General features: G+C 54.0%; 1 protein-coding gene and 1 long non-coding RNA gene across 11 annotated transcripts in view; one reads left to right on the top strand and one right to left on the bottom strand.

Moving 5' to 3' along the window:
* MPRIP (myosin phosphatase Rho interacting protein) overlaps nucleotides 1-18,322 on the top strand; it is a 129,687-nt gene that overhangs the window by 48,800 nt on the left and 62,565 nt on the right. The window lies entirely within an intron of this gene.
* On the bottom strand, nucleotides 6,726-10,897 carry LOC137212013 (uncharacterized). Of its 2 annotated transcripts, XR_010937318.1 has the most exons (4): nucleotides 10,602-10,897; nucleotides 9,609-9,851; nucleotides 8,626-8,891; nucleotides 6,726-8,238 (listed from the first exon to the last, which is right to left on the bottom strand). It is a non-coding gene; the product is annotated as an uncharacterized lncRNA (long non-coding RNA). The 2 variants fall into 2 exon arrangements; XR_010937317.1 differs by having other exon boundaries at nucleotides 8,626-9,851.

Consider the following 18,322-nt stretch of genomic DNA (forward strand, 5'->3'; position numbering starts at 1 on the left):
GGTAGGAGGTGCGGCGTGAGTGTCGAGAGGACGCTTCAAGGCTTCTGATCTTTTGGGGGCTTCCGTCCGAGACAGAGAAGAGCACACAATTCCTGCTCTGTGAGAAGAGGTTAGGAAAACAGCCCGACCCCACATTGTTGGTGGGAATTCTCGAATGTTCCCTGATGCGCCTTCCGTTCTCTTCATGGGCTTCCCTTGGCCACTGGACCAAGTCACCGTGCCCAGCTTCTTATCTGCCCTTCTGTTGCTGAAATAAACACAAGCCCTGCCTTTCCAAACCAGGAAAAGCAGGGTGAAAGTGTCCTCTTAGGGGTGCCAAGCCATTTTATCTTCTTTGTCTAAGTAGGCCCATGTAGGTGACATTGACAGACATTGGGATGTCTTCTTAGATGGGACCCCTTGTCCTGCTGGTGTAGGCCAGGTGAGGGCGGCCACCACTGCCCGGAGGGCAGGGCAGGGCCAGTTCTCTGCAGAAGGAGTGGGTGTGGAAGCACTCCTGCTTTGTTCACTTATCCACTCACTAACGATTTGCCAGGTCACGGGGCGTTGGTTCCTAAAGGATGCTTGAAAGGTTGGAAGAGGGGAGAGTCGCCGTGTGGAGCGCCAGCCTGGTGGTTTAATAGTGTGGACATCTGCGAGCTCGGTAGGATTTTCATCCATGCCGGCTTCTTCCATGGATTGTTAGCCGCGTCCCATCAGGGAGAAAAGCATGTGCCTGATTTTAGAACACACCTGGTTATTTAGTTTAAACTTTACATTAAACCCCAAGTCCAGTGTTCAAACCGTCACAACCTTAGAAATGATCTTTCCGTAATTACTTTGGGAGACACATGAACTCTCCTCCAGCGAAGGCCGTGTTTGAGGTTTTTGACTTAGGAAAAACAGTCGTTTATTTCTAACAGCCTTGCCCAGGGAGGAAATAATATATGAACACACCCTAAAGAGAAGTTGCATCCAGAGCTAACTGACTTGTCTGAAGACCCTGGGGGTCGGCCTCCTGGACCTGTGGGGGTGATGGCGAGCAGTCTTTTGAAAGGTGTGTGTCCGTTTCCAACCAGTAACTCAGTATTTACCCTGGGATCTCTGTGCTCCCTGACATACGTGAAGCCTGAAAATGGGCCAGATGGGAATTTTAAACCATCATGGGGGCTTTAATTTTTTTTTTTAATAATATACATACATAGTTTAAAAAGTCAAGTCTGTAGCCTCAACACTTGTTATGCAGAAACGCGCACCACCCTGCCCCACTCCTTCCTCCTGTGCCTGTTCCCGCAGGAGGCCACTGCCAGTTCTTGTAGCTGGAGGATTTCAGTACTTACCTCTGTGTTTGTAAATAACACACGTATCCTGTCATTTCTTGAGTTTCGGAAGGCGGCGTCTGTGGATTTCATTCCCCACACCGTAGGGTTTGGTTCTTGCGCCTGCTGGCTTTGCCACCCCCACCTCCCCACACGTCAGTGTGTGCGGGCATGTGCCTGCCTCACACCCTCTCTCGTCCTCCCCCATCCTGCCGACACAGGTGCAGGGCAGTAAACAGTAGGGTTAAGTCAGTAGTGTTTATGTTATTATGACACTGTAAGAAACGTGCGTATCCAAGCCGTGTAGTACACCATGACTATGTTTCCTTTCACATTTGATTTCTCTTGCAGTTGATAATTGCCCTCCCCGCTTCGTTTGTTTGATTTGTATTTAACTAAGCTTGATTGAACTTTAAACTTTCTGACAGAACTACAAAACTCCTCTTAGTGAGGGCAAGTCCCTAGGTCAGTGGCTCTTTTTTTTTCCATGGTCAGATCCCTCATGGAGCCTTTTCTCCTCTTGTTCCCATTTGGCTCTTCTCCAGGCCCGCTGCTTAGCTCTTGACTTGGGAGTTCCCTTCCTCCTTCTCCTGAGTTTCTTAGATGGATCTCTTCTTTTTTGGTTTGCTTCTCCATTTGGTAAAGCCTCTTGAGAAGGGCACAGGGAAAAAAAGTTTTGAGACCTTGCATGTCTAAAAATGCCTTTCCTACCCACACTCTCGATTGATAGCTGGACTGGTTGTAGGATGTCAGGCTGGAAATGATTTTCCCTTGGAATTTTGAAGGCTTTGTTCTTTGTTTTTAATTTCTACCATTGCTATTGAGAGTTCATGTACAAAGGATCTGATTCCCGACCCTTTGTAAATGAATGGAATTTTCCCTCTGAAAACTTTTAGGAGCTTCTCATCACCCCTTGAGTTCTAAAATTTCATGAAGGTGTGCTTTGGCGTGGCTCTGGTTCTTTCATTGAGTCAGAAGCCTGTGTACCTTTCAATGAGGAAAGTTCTGTCCTTCTGGTCCAGAAAGTTTTCTTGTATTTTTTTTTCCTGTGGTAATTTCTTTTGCCTCGTTTTCCCTGGTCTTTACTCTCAGAGCTCCTGTTATTTGGCTGTTGGTCCTTCTGGACAGGCTCTGATTTTATTGTCTTTTTGCATGGCTTTGTCGTGTCGGAGATTTCATTAACCTTGCCATAAACCCTTCTATTTCTGATCCCAGCTATCCTGTTCTCTTATTTTTATTCTGGTTCTTAGGTCAGCTATCGTATTTTTAGTTTCTTAGGGCTCATTTTTATGTTCTCTGCGTGTCCCTTTTTATAGCATCTTATTCATGTTTCATGGATGCGATACTTTCTCTTATAATTTCAGTTATTTTGAAATTCTGTTCTGTCTCTGGTCTGACTTACTTTCTTCTTAGGTCCCTTTCTGCCTGTTTTGGTCTTGGGCTTCCTCATCCGAGTTGTGACCCTTGGCTGTACGTTTGTGTTTAGGAACGAGACTGTGTGTGTGCAGGGTATACGTGGGTGACTGGTTGGCTTCATCTTAGAAGGACAGTCAGGCAGGGAACTGGCGAGTCCCCAGATCCAAATCCTCTGCTCTCCAGCCTGGGAGCCCTGTGGGCAGCAGAAGAACGTGGTGTTAGGGAGACCTCCACTTTCAGGATGCAGACTTTCATGGCATCTTCAACCCCCCCCCCCGCCCCCCGCCGTGGTGCCTGCTGCCCCACGTCCAGAGCCTTTTCAGAGAGTACCTTCCGGGCGCTGCTGGCGAGGGCTGGGCCAGGGTCTCACTGCTCCTTGAACGGGCTGGCCAGGCCTCCTGCTCTCGGCCTTGCCTCCTTGGTCAGAGGTGCCTGGGGCCTCTAGGCCCTGAGCTTGCTGCTCTTCTGGGACAGCATCAGCCTCCTCCTCCTGGTTTCCCTCCGGAAGCTTCTCTGCTTCACCTGGTCACTCTCCGTGTATGCACACCCACTTCCCAAGTTTCAAAATTTATTTAATATCCCACATCTGCTGCTATCTCCTCTCCAGTTTTTCGTCTTTGAGAGTTTATGCCTTTTAAAGCTTCTCTGTGGTCATTTTGATTCGAGTTTTATCAGCAACTCAAACGTGTCACTGTGTGATTGTGGCAGCGTTTGACTGGAGACCCCCTCACGCATTTCAGGAATCGGTCTGCACAGAGGGCATGTGTGTGGGCACTCCCTCCTGCCTGCCCCACTCCTCTGTTTCTAGGCTGCTGTTCCCTTATGTTCTCTCCTTGATTTGTCCTGTGTGGGTCTGTTGTTACCCTGGGTCTGCATAGCTCTTCATGTGTGCCTAGTGGGATGTGTGTGGCGTGCTTGAGAGTGAATGTACACCTGCCTGCTGCGGGTGTATGTGTGTTTGCCTCCTGAATTGTGTTCAATCTATAATTTGCTTCAGCACCTTTTATGAGGAAGAGATACTTTCGTAGATAGTTGAAATTCTTGATTCTCTGGTCGGAAACCCAGGGGTTAATGATGACTGCTGTTCCAGAAAAGTTAGAGGGAGATAGTCTGTCTAATCTCCCTCTGGTGAATAAGGCCCTTGACTGACTGGGCCCAGTCACCTACTTGTACCAACAATAAGACCCTTGTTGTCATGGGCTGGGCAGGCTCTGTAACTGATATTCTGGCTGCCTTGAGAAAGACCGTCAGGGGATCTGGGGCTTGGGCCTGTCCTTATTCCAGGGCCTCATACACTATCGTGTTTTCCTTCTCCCCACGCCACATGTTTTCCTGATGACTTCCTGGAATCTTAGGAAACCAGGAGAGAGGTTGAATTCATTCATTCACTCATTGCTTGCTTGTTGTACACCATGGATGGGCTGGGAGTTGGAAAAATAAAGATGAGGAAGGGTCCTGCCCTCCAGGATCTCATAGTCCATAGTCAGGAAGGAGGGGTTAGCCAGCACGGGGGCATAGTGCTGAGAGAGACAGACGCACACACCCTGCGCGGCCCCAGGAGTGCTCCTGCCAAGCTCTGGGTCTCTCTGGGAAAGAACAAATTAGGAGTAATCTGGAGGTGGAGGTGCAGGATTGGTCAAAGCACAGAGATGGTGGTAGAAGATGGGGTTAAAGAAGTAGTGATTTTTGCTCCCCAAGGCCAGAAGTAAAAATATGTTCATGATGAAAATTTTGGGAAGCACACAAAAAGCATGCAAAAAAAGCTGCCCTACACCAAGAGATCAAAATCTGTCAATTTCATGGTTTATGCGTCCTCTTAGGATGTGTAGTTGTATACTTATGTGAGGCCTAAAAGTAAGATTGTTATATTTAATAAAACTCTTCTGTTTAACAGTTCCTCATGTCACCCTTCGAAGTGCAGTCTTTAATAGCTGTGTACTATGCCATAAGGTAGCCGTGTTTACTCATTTCCATACTGTGGGCCTTCAAGTTGCTTTTAAGTGTTTTCTTTTTCTTTCTTTCTTTTTTTCTTAATATAATGCTTCAGCAGACATTCCCAGAAGCAGAATCGCTGGGTCCACGATGTGAACGTTTTTGAGGTAGTCGATAGTTAGTTACTGCCGGATTGCACTCTGGAAACGCCGCACCGCATCAGTGGGAGGAGGGCATCCAAGGTCGCCCGCTTTGTTCTCTATTTTCCTCTCTCCACGTCCTGTACCCAGATTTGTGTGGCTATTCCGGAGGCTGTAGAGAGATGCTTTCTGAGTGAGGCACCCCACAGACGGTTAAGACCATATTTGTGGTCTTAAAGAACTGAGATAGCCTGACTCATCGGAAGGCTGGAGATAATTGAAAATCCTTATTTTAGCTTCCATTTCATTTCCCCACAGTCAAACCAGAACCAGCAGCAAAGGAAGTTGGGGTGATCAGCATCTCACCCTGGCCCTTCACCACCTCCCCGTACTAATGAGAGCTGGGGGCTAAGAGCAGGTAGCCGAGGGGTGGCCCTGCTGGGGGCCCGGTGCCAGTGTTCTGTGCCACCCCACGCTGCTGTGTAGTCGTGACATTTGCCCAACTTGTGTAAGCGCGGTAGCAGCGAAGTGGCCCTCAGGGACCTCGGCTCCCCGCTTGTTTCTCCTTTCCTTGGAGTCTGATGCTTCCTCCCTGCCACGCTCTGCCTCCTGGGCCCTCACTCTCTATCACCCACTGGCCTTTCAGAGTTGGGATGGAAACAGAAACGTTTCCGGCCCCAGAAGGTCCCTGCTTGCTTAATTCCCATGTCTCTAAAAATATCTGTGAACTTCTTCCTGCCCAGTCTCCTCCCTACAGAATCCGCCTCTCTCCCTGCACCCCACCACTCAGGGGAAGAAACAAGATCTCCGTTTCATTGCTCTTTCCAGGCTCAGAATGGAATAAATAAGAAACGCTGAGTTTCCACAGTTAAAAGGGGAAAACTGCCTTTGTTCGGCCTGGAGGGCTGCCAGCGCGCCTGGGTCTGGGTCCACACTCTTAGGGTCCTGCCTCTCCTGCACTGGGAAGGGCACCAGGGAGGAAGAAGGAGGGGGCAGGAGTCCTCCCTTCCTTCTGTGCGTGGGGTGGCGCAGGGGGGCCAGCCCTCCTGCAGCGGGCAGGCCTCCTGAAGTGAGTTGCTGTGGGAATGAAGCCGGCCTCCCAGGCCTCTGGCCGCCTGATCAGTGAGGACCGAAAAGGAGTCTGTGGGAAGCCTCCACTCTCGGAGGCTGCTGGAGGCTCCTGGAGCTTTCTCAGCCATTCCTGGATTGGGACGGAGCCTCGGTCCCCTCCCCCGCCCCATCCCCAAACGTTGGATGCCTGCCTAATTGAGGCTTCATTTATTTCCACATTTTCCCAGCTCTGTATAAAGAGACAAGCAAGTGGGTGATGCCTCCCGATACTCCTAAGAGCATGGGGGGTGGTAAGGGGTGGCTGGGGGGAGAGAAATACTCCAGGGTGGGCTTCCTTCATCCCTGAGGGGCTGTGGAGCAGGGAGGGGCAGGGACGGGGAGCCAGGGCAAAGGGGCTGCCAAGCTAGGCAGTGGTGGGAAGAATTTCTTTTTTTCTCCCCACTCAGAAACCCAAAAATAGCCATGTCAAAGACACAAGCCTTGTGAGCTTGGAGCCAGCTGAAAGTCATTTGCTTCTCAGCGCCTCCCTCTTCCTCTCCTCTTCCTCCCAGGCCCCTTCTTTCCAAGCTCCTGCCCAGTCATAGGAGGACTGAGCCACCCAGTACTGTGTCCTTGCTGGTGCCTGTGGGGAAGTCTGAATGTACTGCCTTGCAGCCGTATCTTAGTGTAAAAAGTCACCCCTGCATTTACTTTCCTTCTAACTTTGAATTTGCCTATTAAGATTTCTTAAAATGAAGCAAATCTATAGCTAAAATGTAGACACTAAAAAATATGTAAAGACTGGATTGGATCTTGAAACCAAGGGGAGTGTCATATGCAAGAGAGCAAATGCCACAAAAACTGTTTGCTATTACAAATGTTTTTCCCAATTATAAATTTATTTATTTATTTATTTTTAACTGCATTGGGTCTTGGTTGCTGCGCGTGGGCTTTCTCTAGTTTCGGCGAGCGGGGGCTACTCTTCGTTGCGGTGTGCGGGCTTCTCATGGCGGTGGCTTCTCTTGCGGAGCATGGGCTCTAGGCCCGCGGGCTTCAGTGGTTGTGGCTCGTGGGCTTAGTTGCTCCACGGCATGTGGGATCTTCCTGGACCAGGGCTTGAACCCACGTCCCCTGCATTGGCAGGTAGATTGTTAACCACTGCACCACCAGGGAAGTCCCTTTTTCCCAGTTATAAAAGTAACATGCTCATTGTACAAATCTTGTGAAAACAGGAAAGCACAAAGATGAAAATATACTGACTATTCAGAAAAAATTCTCTGATGTGAACTTTTGGGGTTTAAATGATGAGAGGCCCTTTTTTTTTTTTTTTTTTTTCTTGCGGTACGCAGGCCTCTCACTGTTGTGGCCTCTCCCGTTGCGGAGCACAGGCTCCGGACGCGCAGCCTCAGCGGCCACGGCTCACGGGCCCAGCCGCTCCGCGGCATGTGGGATCTTCCCGGACCGGGGCACGAACCCGCGTACCCTGCATCGGCAGGCGGACTCTCAACCACTGCGCCACCAGGGAAGCCCAAGAGGCCCTTTTTGGTTTCCTTGCTCAGAGTTATTCCCACAGGAGAAATCCTTCCAGGCATCACATCTCTGTTGCCAGCCTGTCACACGGGTAGTCAGCAAAGGGTGAAGTGGATGTCCTGCAGGGTGTCCCTCCTCGGGGGTGCTGGAAGGTGGGCTGACTTGCAGAGGCTGTCGTACTCCGTTTGGGCTGCTGTGACGAGTACCATCGACTGAGTGGCTTATGTAGTTTGTTTCTCAAAGTTCTGGAGGCTGGAGGGGTTCAGCATGGTCGGGTCCTGGTGAGGGCCGTCTTCTGTGTTCCAGATTGCTCCTTGTGTCCTCGCGTGGCAGAGAGAGCATGCAGGCTACTAACGCCATTCATACATGCTCTGCCCTCATGACCTCATCCAATGCTACCACCTCCCAAAGGCCCCACCTCCCAATACCATCGCACTGGGGGGTAGGGTTTCAACGTAGAAATTTTGAGGGTGTCACTAACATTCGGTTCATGAAGAGGCCCTTCGGTGACTCTGGCCAGGCTCCACCTCTGCGCTGCAGCTGTCCTGGGTGTGGGGTGGTGGCAAGTTAGCCTGGAAACCTATGTCCCTGCATACCAAAGGGCTTCTGCCTCGAGGTCCGGCTTGTCCGGGGCGCCTTGCCCCACACCCCCGCAAATGCCCCAGTCAGTCTTGCCCAGGGGAGCAAGGCTGGGCTTGTTTTGGGCTGGACTTTTCCCCCTTGTGGAACCTGTCAAAATGAAACTGAATTGGTTGGTCCTCAAGCATTTTGTCAGAAAATACCTGGATTGATGTGTGTGGGTTGAATTCCAGCTGCATCTGCTAGCTGTCCGTGGTCACTTTCTGTAGCCTCGTACATCTCAGTGTTCTCATCTGTGGTGTGGGGAGAGAAGTGCTTTTCAGGATGAGTGTGGACGTTGGACCAGAGCTCCGTGGAGCTGAGTGTCCTGTCTCCCTGCCGCCCTCCTGTCTCACTGGGGGTTCATCTCAGGCGCTGGGGGGAGTGGAGGGGGGTCCAGCTCCACCGTCAAAGCAAAGGCATGCTTCCCCTGAAGGAGCCCCTCCCTCTCAGATCTAGGGACACCTGTCACCTGGTTAAGAAGAGAGTTGAACGTTTTGAAATAGTACATCCTGATTTTTAAAAATATGTATTTTCTATGTTTTTTAAAAGAAAAAAATTTCAGAAGCATTTTGACAGTCGCGTTGACAACAGCAAGGACTCCAATTCTATGTCTATGTTTTCCTCGTTTTTGAAATTACTTTCTGCAGCGGTGACCGTCTCCTCCTCAGGGTCCCGAGGGGTTCAGGAGACGGGGTTGCGTGCCCGGCGTGAGGTGTGCGCACCTCTGTGGCCCGGCGGCATCTGCTGGTGGCACATCTCCCTCCCTGTCTTCTGCGTCCCCACACCAGCCAACAGGCGCTGGTCCTGGAGAATGCTGTGCGCCCAAGCCTCAAGAAGCTTCCCTGAGGCCGTTTGGACCCACCGGGCAGCGTAGTGTCCTGTGCCCTCTGCTCTGGGCTCACCTCTGGAAAAAAAGAGTCAGACGTGATTCTTTTTCCTGCCCTTACCCAACTGAACGAACCCAATGCCCTTCCGTGACTTGACCTCCTTTATTTATCCCTCGTGTGACCACTCTGTCTAGCATGTGCCCCTGCAGTTGGCACTGACGTCCACAGCTTGGAAGGCCCGCGTGTGCCCAAGTCCAGGTGCAGCTGTGCTGGGGTCCTCCTGCGAGTCAGTCCCTCTCCCCTTACCCACAGGTGTTTCGTCGTCCCTGCCCCCCCCCCCACCCCGGGGGGGTCTTATCTCCCTTGAGGCAGGGCGGTGCGGTAGAGCGAACACCAGACTGAGAGTCCGAAGGCCTGGTCACTCTGGGCAGCCGTGGACAAAGTCACTGCCACGCCCCGGCCTGGGTCAGATGCGCGTTGGTGAAAGTTAAGAGTAAAAGTACTGGCCAAGCGTAGAGCTAAGGAGGCCTCATTCGCTTCCTTCTGTGGTCCAGCCAGCTTCCTGTGCAGAGGAACCTGTCACCGTGACCTTGACCTGTCCTCGGCCCCGCTGGCTCTGGGGCCCTGTGCTCGCCAGCCACCCTGCTGGAGGGAAGCACAGACCATATCTTCTGATCCTGGGGCAGCCTCAGCACCGTCGGTATCCAGCTGCTCTGGCTGTTTTGGAGGCAATGGCCTTTATTTTTAGTAAAAGCTGCCTGATTGGAGGCCCAGGTGGAGCTTCTCCAGCTCACCTGTGCTGTGATCCTTGTGTCTGGCCTCCTCTGTTTACATGAAGAGGGTTGAAGTTCGTGCCCCAACCGAAGCAAAGCTGCGTTCGCTGAAGACAAAGGCTGTCACTGCTGAAGGCTGGCCTCCCACGGCCCCTGCTCTGTCTCTTACAGGGTCCACAGTGGGCTGTCTGCACTGACGCTGCTGCCTTCCTGATAGGCTCCCTCTCTTATCTGCTGCATCAGGACATCACAGGAGTGAAAAGACTATTGAAAAAGATGGAAGCATAACTGCAGGAAAACAGTTTGGTTTCAGATATGCTCTCCTTACATCCTGCCTCAGACAATGGTGCTTTGCACACGATTTCCCTGACTTCTGATGCCCCCGTTTTATTTTAAGCTGGAATAATCAAATCCTTGAGTAAAGCTGCTTTGTTTCTCGTTAGCAACAGGACATCTCATAGGACGTGAGGCAGGATGTTTTCTTGGGAACAATCATCATTTAACTTTTCCTTAAAGGAGAGGAACGTTTTATGGCTCCAGCAGCTGTGGGGTTAGTGTGGAGAATACGCTCACAACCTGAGTGAGGGCTCTTACCCTGTGACCCCCCCACACCAAGTGGAGTTGGGGGCTGATGCTCTGGAGACAGTCCAGGTCATCCAGGAAGTTCCCCCGGCCTCTTGGCTCATGCCAAGTACAGAAATCCTGGAACTAAAATTAACTCAAGGCATTTCAGTAGCTTCCGAGGGGAGGGGGGTAGAATGTGAGTGTTGGACTGGGAGGGGTCCTGATGTGTAGGGTTGGGAGGGTCGTTAGAAGGCAAGAGGGACCTCCGTGGCAGCAGCAGGGAGAGGACTCCCCAGGACGCTTCTAGGGATGCAGCCTATTCCAGCGGCTCGTCGGGCAGCCGGCGCTCTCTGGGCCTGGAGCTTTCGAGGAGACTGGGACCCTGAGCCCAGTTCCACTGCTTCCTGACTTGCACGGCCCTCCCAGCTTCCCAGCAGGCCTGAGCCTTACCTCTTCACGCTGATGAGGGGTAAATCTGAAAAGTGTTCCGCGGCCCAGGTGGCGCCTCCTGGCCGGAGCAGGCTGGGGACATGCTCTGTCACGAGACGAGGACCTGTCCTCTCTTGTGCCAGGGCGCGCAAGGGCGAGGATACAGAGGTCACGCCAGCCGATGCCTCCTAGTGGTCCTCGGGTCCAGGGGCATTTCTGGCCGGTGATGCTCTCCGGCCCTTCCAGGTGGAGCCTCGTTGTTCAGTGACTGCCCCGACCAGGGCTCCGAGGTAGTCACAGGAGCTGAGCACTAAGGCCTTACCTTCTCTGTTGGAAAGGAAGTGCTGTGCTGTTTGCTCTCTTGTATGTTTGGTGATCTCTGAGCGTCAACTGCGTTTCTGCTGTTGAGCTAGGAAATGGGGTGGGGTGCTTCCTCCCAAGTCAGGGAGCTTGAGGCTTCGCTAGGAGGCAGACACACACTCCCAGGTGCCAGGTGTGGGTGGGAAGAGAGCCAGTGGTAGCGGCGGGGCTCCTGGGGCGGGGGTGGCGGCGGGGGTGGGGGTGGGGCGCTGCTGAATTGGACCTGGAGGAGGTGAGGCAGGAGTTTTCAGATCCCCGGGCAGAGGGGACGGAGGGGATAGACCAGCCTGCCTGGTGGAGCCTTGGGGGCCTGCGGTCCGTGCCGAAGGCAAGGAGGAGACTCCTTCCCATCCACGTGGTTTAGCCGGGTGGGGAGTGCGTGAGAGCCTGTGTGTGCGTGCGTGCGTCTTACCTCTTCCCTCCTCCAACTGCCATGTCCTGGCTGAGAACCTGGTTTCACTTGTACAGCGAGGACATGGTCCAGGGCTGCTCGTGGGAGCGATCTGCTGAAGCCTCCAGGGACAGTAGCGAGGTTGGACGGATGAGGTGAGGGCAGGGTGGCAGGTGTGCTTGTTAATATAAAGCCTCCCCATGGCAAACGTAACAATTTCTGACTTTCTCTCTGGTGTGGGCTGCATGTGTTCTCCTAAATTCTGATGCGTGGAGATATTGGACAGGTGGCCTTCATGCCCAGAAAACCCCGGAACGAGGCCTGTGAGGGGACACAGAAGGGTGGCCCAGGCCCTGGCCTGCCAACTTGCTAACTGTGTAACCTCAAGTAAAAAAAAAAAAATGTTTGTTAACCTTTTTATTGAGATATATAGTTCATACACCATGCCATTCATGCCTTAATGTAAACAATTCAGTGGTTCTTAGTATATTGACAGAGTTATACAACCATTATTTAACACAGTCAATTTTAGAACATTTTCATCACCCCAAAGAGAAAAACCCTGTGCCCTTCAGCAGTTATTGCCCGTTTCCTTCAGGCACCCCCCAGCCGCTCTGTGGACCTGCCTGTTCTGGACAGTTTATGTAAATGGAATCATACAACAGGTGGCCTTTGTGCCTGCTTCTCTCACCCAGCATCCCGTCTTCAAGGTTACCCCGTGTTGTCAGAATTTCATTCCTTCTTAAAGCTGTAGGATCTCCTGTTGTTTGGCTGAACCACGTTTTGTGTATCTGTTCATCTGCTGGTGGACATCGTGCTGTTGCTGCTTTGGCTGTTGTGCTGTTGCGGATGCCCGTGGACAGGTTTGCACCTGTGTTGCAGTTTCTTGGATGTCTGTCAGGGAGTGGAATCTCTGGGCCACGTGGTAACTCTGTCCAACCTTCTGAGGGCTCTCCACACTGTTCCTGCAGCGACTGCCCCATCTTACATCCTGACCAGTGAGGGAAGGTTCCAGTTTCTCCACATCCTCCCCAGCACGCCCCTATCCATCTTTCACACTGTGCTCATGACGCTTGTCCTCGTGGGTGTGAAGTGGTCTCGACTCACGGGTTTGAATGTGTGTTCTCACGAGCAGAACTGTGATGGTAATGAAGAATGTCTGTTTTATTTATCAGGTGTTCGTATGGCATTTCCTGTCTGCTCTGAAGTGCTCCGTGCCCTGTGGCTCATTTATGAAGCCATTTTGTAGATGGAAAAACTGAGGCTTGGAGAGCTTAGGTCCCTTGCCCAAGGCCACGCTGCTCTGCAGCTGTGTGATGAACTAACACGGTGCCTGGCACTTCCTGGGTGCACTTGGTGAAGTGTGCCAGGCGTGCCTGCTCGGGCCGCACATTCACGGGTTTGCGGCCCTGCGTCTTTGGCCTTGTGAATTACCAGAATTTGTTTTTCTTTTCCCGATAGAGAATGACTTCTGTGTCCTGGTAGAGGGGATGTACCATGAAGGACACACAAGTTGTCCCTGTTGCTGGGTGGCCCTTTCATCCTTCTTTCCTGCTAAGCACTTCCGGCAGTCAGGTCTGGGTGGGAGATCACTAAGGCAGAACTATTCATCCTTCCTTTGTCCCTGTCACCTCCCTCCCCTGCCTACTGGCAGAGTACCTGTCCTGCGTCACAGGGACAGAGACCCGATTGTTTTCCTTTAGCCGCGTCCTCCTGGTGCCTCTCTCCTCAGGTCACCCGTAGTGGTCTGGTGGGCAAGCCGGTGCGGGGCCAGCCAGCCTGCTCCAGAGAGCGCCGGCCCTCCAGTCTTACCCGCCCCCGACTTGCCCAGCCCTACTCCACTCTGCTTCCCCTGAGATGCCCTGGGGCCCTGCTGAGGGCCACTTGGCAAGGCTTTCTGTCTCGCGAGAAGCTTACTCTGTTGAGGTTCTTACTGTTTGGGGAGTGGCTGACATTGGTGGGGCTGCAGGGTGCCTTGTTGCTTTCAAGTACATCTGTGGGACAGTCCCAAACTTCTGCCATGTGTGTTCTGGTGCTTTCCTGTATTTCCTCCTGTATCATGCTTTCCCTGCATTGAGGCCAGAAGCCTCACACAAAAAGCCTAGACACAGACTTGCTGTTCATCCTTGAGCGGACACTCATCTCGCTCAGCATTACCTGAGATGGGCATGGTTTCCAGTCAGCGTGCAGGCTTCACCACCCCGCGGTGCTGCTGCCGGTGGGAGCTCCTTGGGGCTGTGCCGCCGCCTCCTGTGGCCCTGGCTGTGGCAGAGGAAGGTGGGCGGGTGCTCTTGAAACTGAGTGGGGACCCCTTCCTCCCTGTGCTGCCCTTGCTGGGGCAGGACTGCTCTGGCCTCTGAGAATGTGGTGCGGGGAGGGCCCCATCCGAGACAGGCTTAGGCAGGGGGCTGGTTAGTTCCTTGGAGGTGGTGGTTCTTTGGAGACCCTGGCACAGGAGAGGCCGTTTCTGACGATCTGAAATCCTGTCAGGAGGAGGTGCTTTCAAGCCAGGGCTGTTCCTCTGGGAACCATGTCTCCTTGAAGAAGGGTGCTCTGTGACCTGGCAGGCCTCTCTACACTTCAGTGCTTGGGTTTTTAAAATGGTAATTCCAGCCCTGTATGGGGCATATTCTACCCAAAGGCAGGTTTTTAAGTATTGGAGTACAGTGTACATATAGAGAAGCGTGCCCATTACAAGGTCCGGCTGGGTGAACGTTCACATGCCTGGGGTACCCGTGCCGCCAGCACCTAGCTCCTTGAGGTAAACATCTGTGGGGTGCCGTCCTGGGTGCCCCACCCTCATGTCCTCCAGCCCTGCTGGTGCTCAGTACTGTACATCCAGTGGCCAGAGGACTGAAAGCAGCCTTGGTCCCCCTGCTGTGAGTCTTTGCCAGCGAGCCTGAGCTTGTTCGGGGCCAGGGACACTCTGGAGACCACTCTCCCCACACCCTCCCTTCCCAGCCCCGCGCCAAGCTGGGCGCCGGGGCCCGGATGAGGCCTGCCACAGGGCTCAGGAGGCCCGCTCCTCCGAACGCCCCTGTGCTCTGAGCAGCTGCAGAGATTCAGGGTGGAGCGCGGTGCACGGGGCCCAGGCAGCCCCTGTTTCCTTCTGAGGCTGGGGCTTCCCTGGGGTTAAGGAGCATCATGAAGGACCTCATGCTGGCACACAGATGGCTGCTAGGTCTCCATAACCGATCTGTAAGTTTTCTCAGTCTTGGAAGGACATGTTGGGAACGGCAAATTATAAAGATGGACCTTAAAACGTTGCCAGGTCAATGCAGAGCCCCAGGAAGTGCAAATTTCTGAGAAATTGATTGGGAATTTCCAGTAGCAAAGAGACAAGTGAGAGCATCCTTTCTCAGATGCAGGCCCCGCCATACACGCAGGGGCCTCAGCTCTTCACAAGCCCTTTTATTGGGGCGGGGAAGTCTTTGGAAGCAGAGAATGAGGGGAAGAGAACCTTGTGGTCGAGCCCCCTCCTCTCTGGAGGTTTTCCTCCTCCTCACTTCTGCTCCCGCTGTATGGAAGTGTAACCAGGAGGGTGTCCGGCTTTGGTGAGCTCCAGGCTCCCTACCCTGAGAGGGAGGGAGTTGGTGCTTGTGGGTTCTCTCTGTGGATCGTGGAGAAGCACTTCAGTCTGGGAAGAACAGGGTGCGTGTCCCAGGGCCCTGGTCTCGCACGGGGGCTCCAGCCCCTCCTGCTGACCAGCCCCAAGGAGCCTGCACAGGATGGGGCTTCGGTCCTGCGGCCGGGTTTGGACAGAGTGGGGAGGAACCAAGGCGGGCTGGGTCCCCGTTCACATTGCTCCAGCCCCGTGGCATGTGGGCACAGCGCCTGTCCTTAGAGGGGTTGGGGCTCTCAGCCCCAGGCCGGTTTTCCTTCTCCAGGCCTGCAGCAGGTGCGCCCTGGACCTGGCACCACTGCTGCAGGTGGACGCCTGCGTCTGACCTCAGAGCAGGCTTCCTCTGCCCTCGATCCTGGATGCCCGAGTTTCCCTGGAGTCTGGGGCCCCTGGGGGCCATGGGAAGGGCTGGAGAGCTGTGGCTGTGCCTGGCCTGTATCCAGGCCGAGGGTCCCTTGCCGGAAGCTCTCGTTACCCGCTCTGCTCCCTTGCGTTCCAAAACCTGGATGGCAGGGGAGGCTCAGTGATTCCTGATGTGGTGTGAGCTCAGATCAGGGCTTCTCTCTCTCTAGGTTGTGTGGCTTCTTGGAATAAATCAGAGAATTTCTCCGTGAAGTGCTATTTGAAGTCCTTTGGGCTTCCAGCTTCTGTGGGTCCTGCTCAGCCAAGCCCTGTGGTAGCGCCAGGCCTGCTTGGTTTCAAGGTGTGTGTGTGTGTGTGTGTGTGTGTGTGTGTGTGTGTGTGTGTGTGTGTGTGTGTGTGTGTGTGTGTGTGTGTGTGTGTGTGTGTGTGTGTGTGTGCGCGCGCGCGCGCGCGCGCGCGCGTGTGTGCGCGCACTGCCTGCGTGCTCTGTGGCTCAGCGCATCCCCTGTGCTGCCTGCAAGCTCCCCCCGTGCTGTGTTCCAGCCAGAGGAGCCAGACCTAGTGCTCACGGCAGGGACAGTGGAGGCAGGAGCCTGTGCCTGCGTTGCTGGTCACCTGGGGCCCTCCCCCTCTCGTTACACAGAGCATGGTAGCCCCGGCCACAGGCCTCACCTCCCACCTGGCTCCTGTGGGTGGTGGGGTTGCCTGGCATGGTCTCCACTTTCTCAGTCTGCCGAGGGTCTCACAGTGTCACCAGGGAGGAGAGGACCGCCGTCCCTCCCCCCGTCCCCTCAGGCTGCTCGGGGTTTCGTTTTCTTCCTAGTTGTGGCTGGCGGGCCTTTTGGGGGTGCTAACACGAGCCGTGGGTGCTGGGGCCCCTTACGATACCGCATCTCCAGTAGCGCCCACTCTCCTGTGCACCCCATCGGCCCCCACACCCAGCAGGCTTGCGACAGCTGTGTTTTGTCTCTCCTCTCCTCTCTGTCACTGCTTTCATTAGGTCCTCTTTGGCCCGGCCAAAAGCTGCCAGTGACCTAGTACAGCTGGCCAGGGCTTGGGCCAGCCAGCCAGCCGCCAGGCCTGCTGTGGCAGCAAACGGATAGGTCTCCTCTCTAGGGAGTTGTTCCCAGCCTCAGCTGGACGTTAGAAGCATGAGGGGACTTTTTAGTAATTCTGATGCCCAAGCCCCACCCCAGAAAATTTAAATCTGAGTCTCTGGGCAGGGAACCTCCATTTAAGGATCTTCCCAGGTGATTCCTTTATTCAGCAAAAGTTGAAAACCATTGCTTTAAGCTCTGATTGCTTTAAGCTCTAAGACCTTAAAGTTTAAGACCGCTCGCCTTCTTTCCAGCCTCTCCCGTGGGGTCTGGTCCCCGAGAGCCTCTTCTAGCTGCTTCAGACCCCAGTACTGGGGGTGAGCAGAAGGGAGCTGCAGGTGGGGCTTGGTAAATGTTATGGCCCCAACAGCTGCGTGGCTTTTAGTCCATCTGTAGCAAACAGCAGCTTGTTTTCTCTGGATCTACCTGGCAGGCCTTTGGGCAGGAGAGCAGTCAAACCCCGTAGCACCGCAGCACTCCCTGCCTCCCTGGCTGAGGCAGACTTGCAGGGGCGGCAGCAGCTGAAGTCCAGAGCTGGGATGTGGGAATCTCCATATAAGGCACCGTCGCTCCCCCGGCCTGCTGCCTTCCTGCCAGCCCTTGCCGCCTCTCCGGAGCAGCTCCCTCCCACCTGCCCTGGTCTCTGGCTAGGCTGGAAGGGCAGCTTCTGCCAGGAGGTGCCTTTCGCCCTCTGTGTCTCCTCCTTCCTCTGGTGCCCCCTCCTTAGCGTGCCCTGGCAGAGGGGCTCAGGAGCCATGCTGGAGGCAGAAAGTGTGCGATAGTGTCTGCTCCCTCACTGGGCTCTTAGGTTCTTCTCCCTGCAGAGAGTCCAGGTGGTGCGTGAAAGGAAGCACGTGCCCTCGGACACCAGTGGAGTCTGCACAGCCGAAGGCAAGAGGAACATGCACGTGGTGCACGTGGTGCGTGGTGCGTGGGCGCCATGCGCTAGCTGGTGAAGTGGCCCCCGTGGAGCATTGATTTACAGTTCCGAGCCACTGTGCTGTGCTGGGATGGGGTTGAGGGGTACGGGCAAGCGAAGGGAGAGGCTAGAGTGATCCGTGTGGTCTTGGGTTAAAGTTGGGGGCACCAGTATGTTTAGCTTAAGAGAGACATGCGAGGAGGGAGAGAGAGATAGATGGAGAGGGATAGATAGATAGGTGGGGGGAGGGGAGTGGATGTAGATGTGTGACTGTACATAGGTTATATGCGCATGTATTTCTTTGTTCTGTCAGCTGAGAAGGCCTAGAGGCAGCAACATCCCAATAGCCATGAGCATACCTAGCACCTAGGTATTGATTTCTAATTCTGTTCTCTGATGAAAGGAACCAGGGGTCCTTGGAGAAACGGCCGGCTCTAGGACCAGGGCAGGTACACACAAGCTGAGCCTGGGGCACCTTGTCATGCCAGACAGTGGGACATGCACACGCTGGTGGGGCACGTCCAGGAGACACGGGGCCACGTTATCAAGGCCAGAACAGCTTGAGCAACAAAATAATAGTGTGGTATTGGATTATAATTTACACTATAAAATAGGTACCATGAGTCAGGAATGAGTGAATGAAGAAATAAGTGGGGGACAAGACACAAAATCTCCTGTGCAGGAGGATTCCAGGCAATCTCTGTGGTGACTCCGCCTCAAAGAGGTGGCGCTCACCCCCCACTCCTTACACGTGTGCCGCTCACAGCGACGTCCCTCCTGGGAGGACAGTGTGGACAGGGGGCAACAGTGACGAACGCAGCCTCAGCCGGGCACTCAGGGTCAGCGTTGACAGTGGAAGGTCCTGCGCCCTGGACGTGATGTGGGGAGAACTGCGCTGCCCCTCTGCGGTCTCCTCCCCAGACCCACAATCCCGGTGTAACCATGAGGCAACACCCCAACTGAGGGACCTTCCACCACACACCTGGCGGT

Source organism: Pseudorca crassidens, chromosome 19 (assembly GCF_039906515.1).
Source record: "Pseudorca crassidens isolate mPseCra1 chromosome 19, mPseCra1.hap1, whole genome shotgun sequence".
NCBI lineage: Eukaryota > Metazoa > Chordata > Mammalia > Artiodactyla > Delphinidae > Pseudorca > Pseudorca crassidens.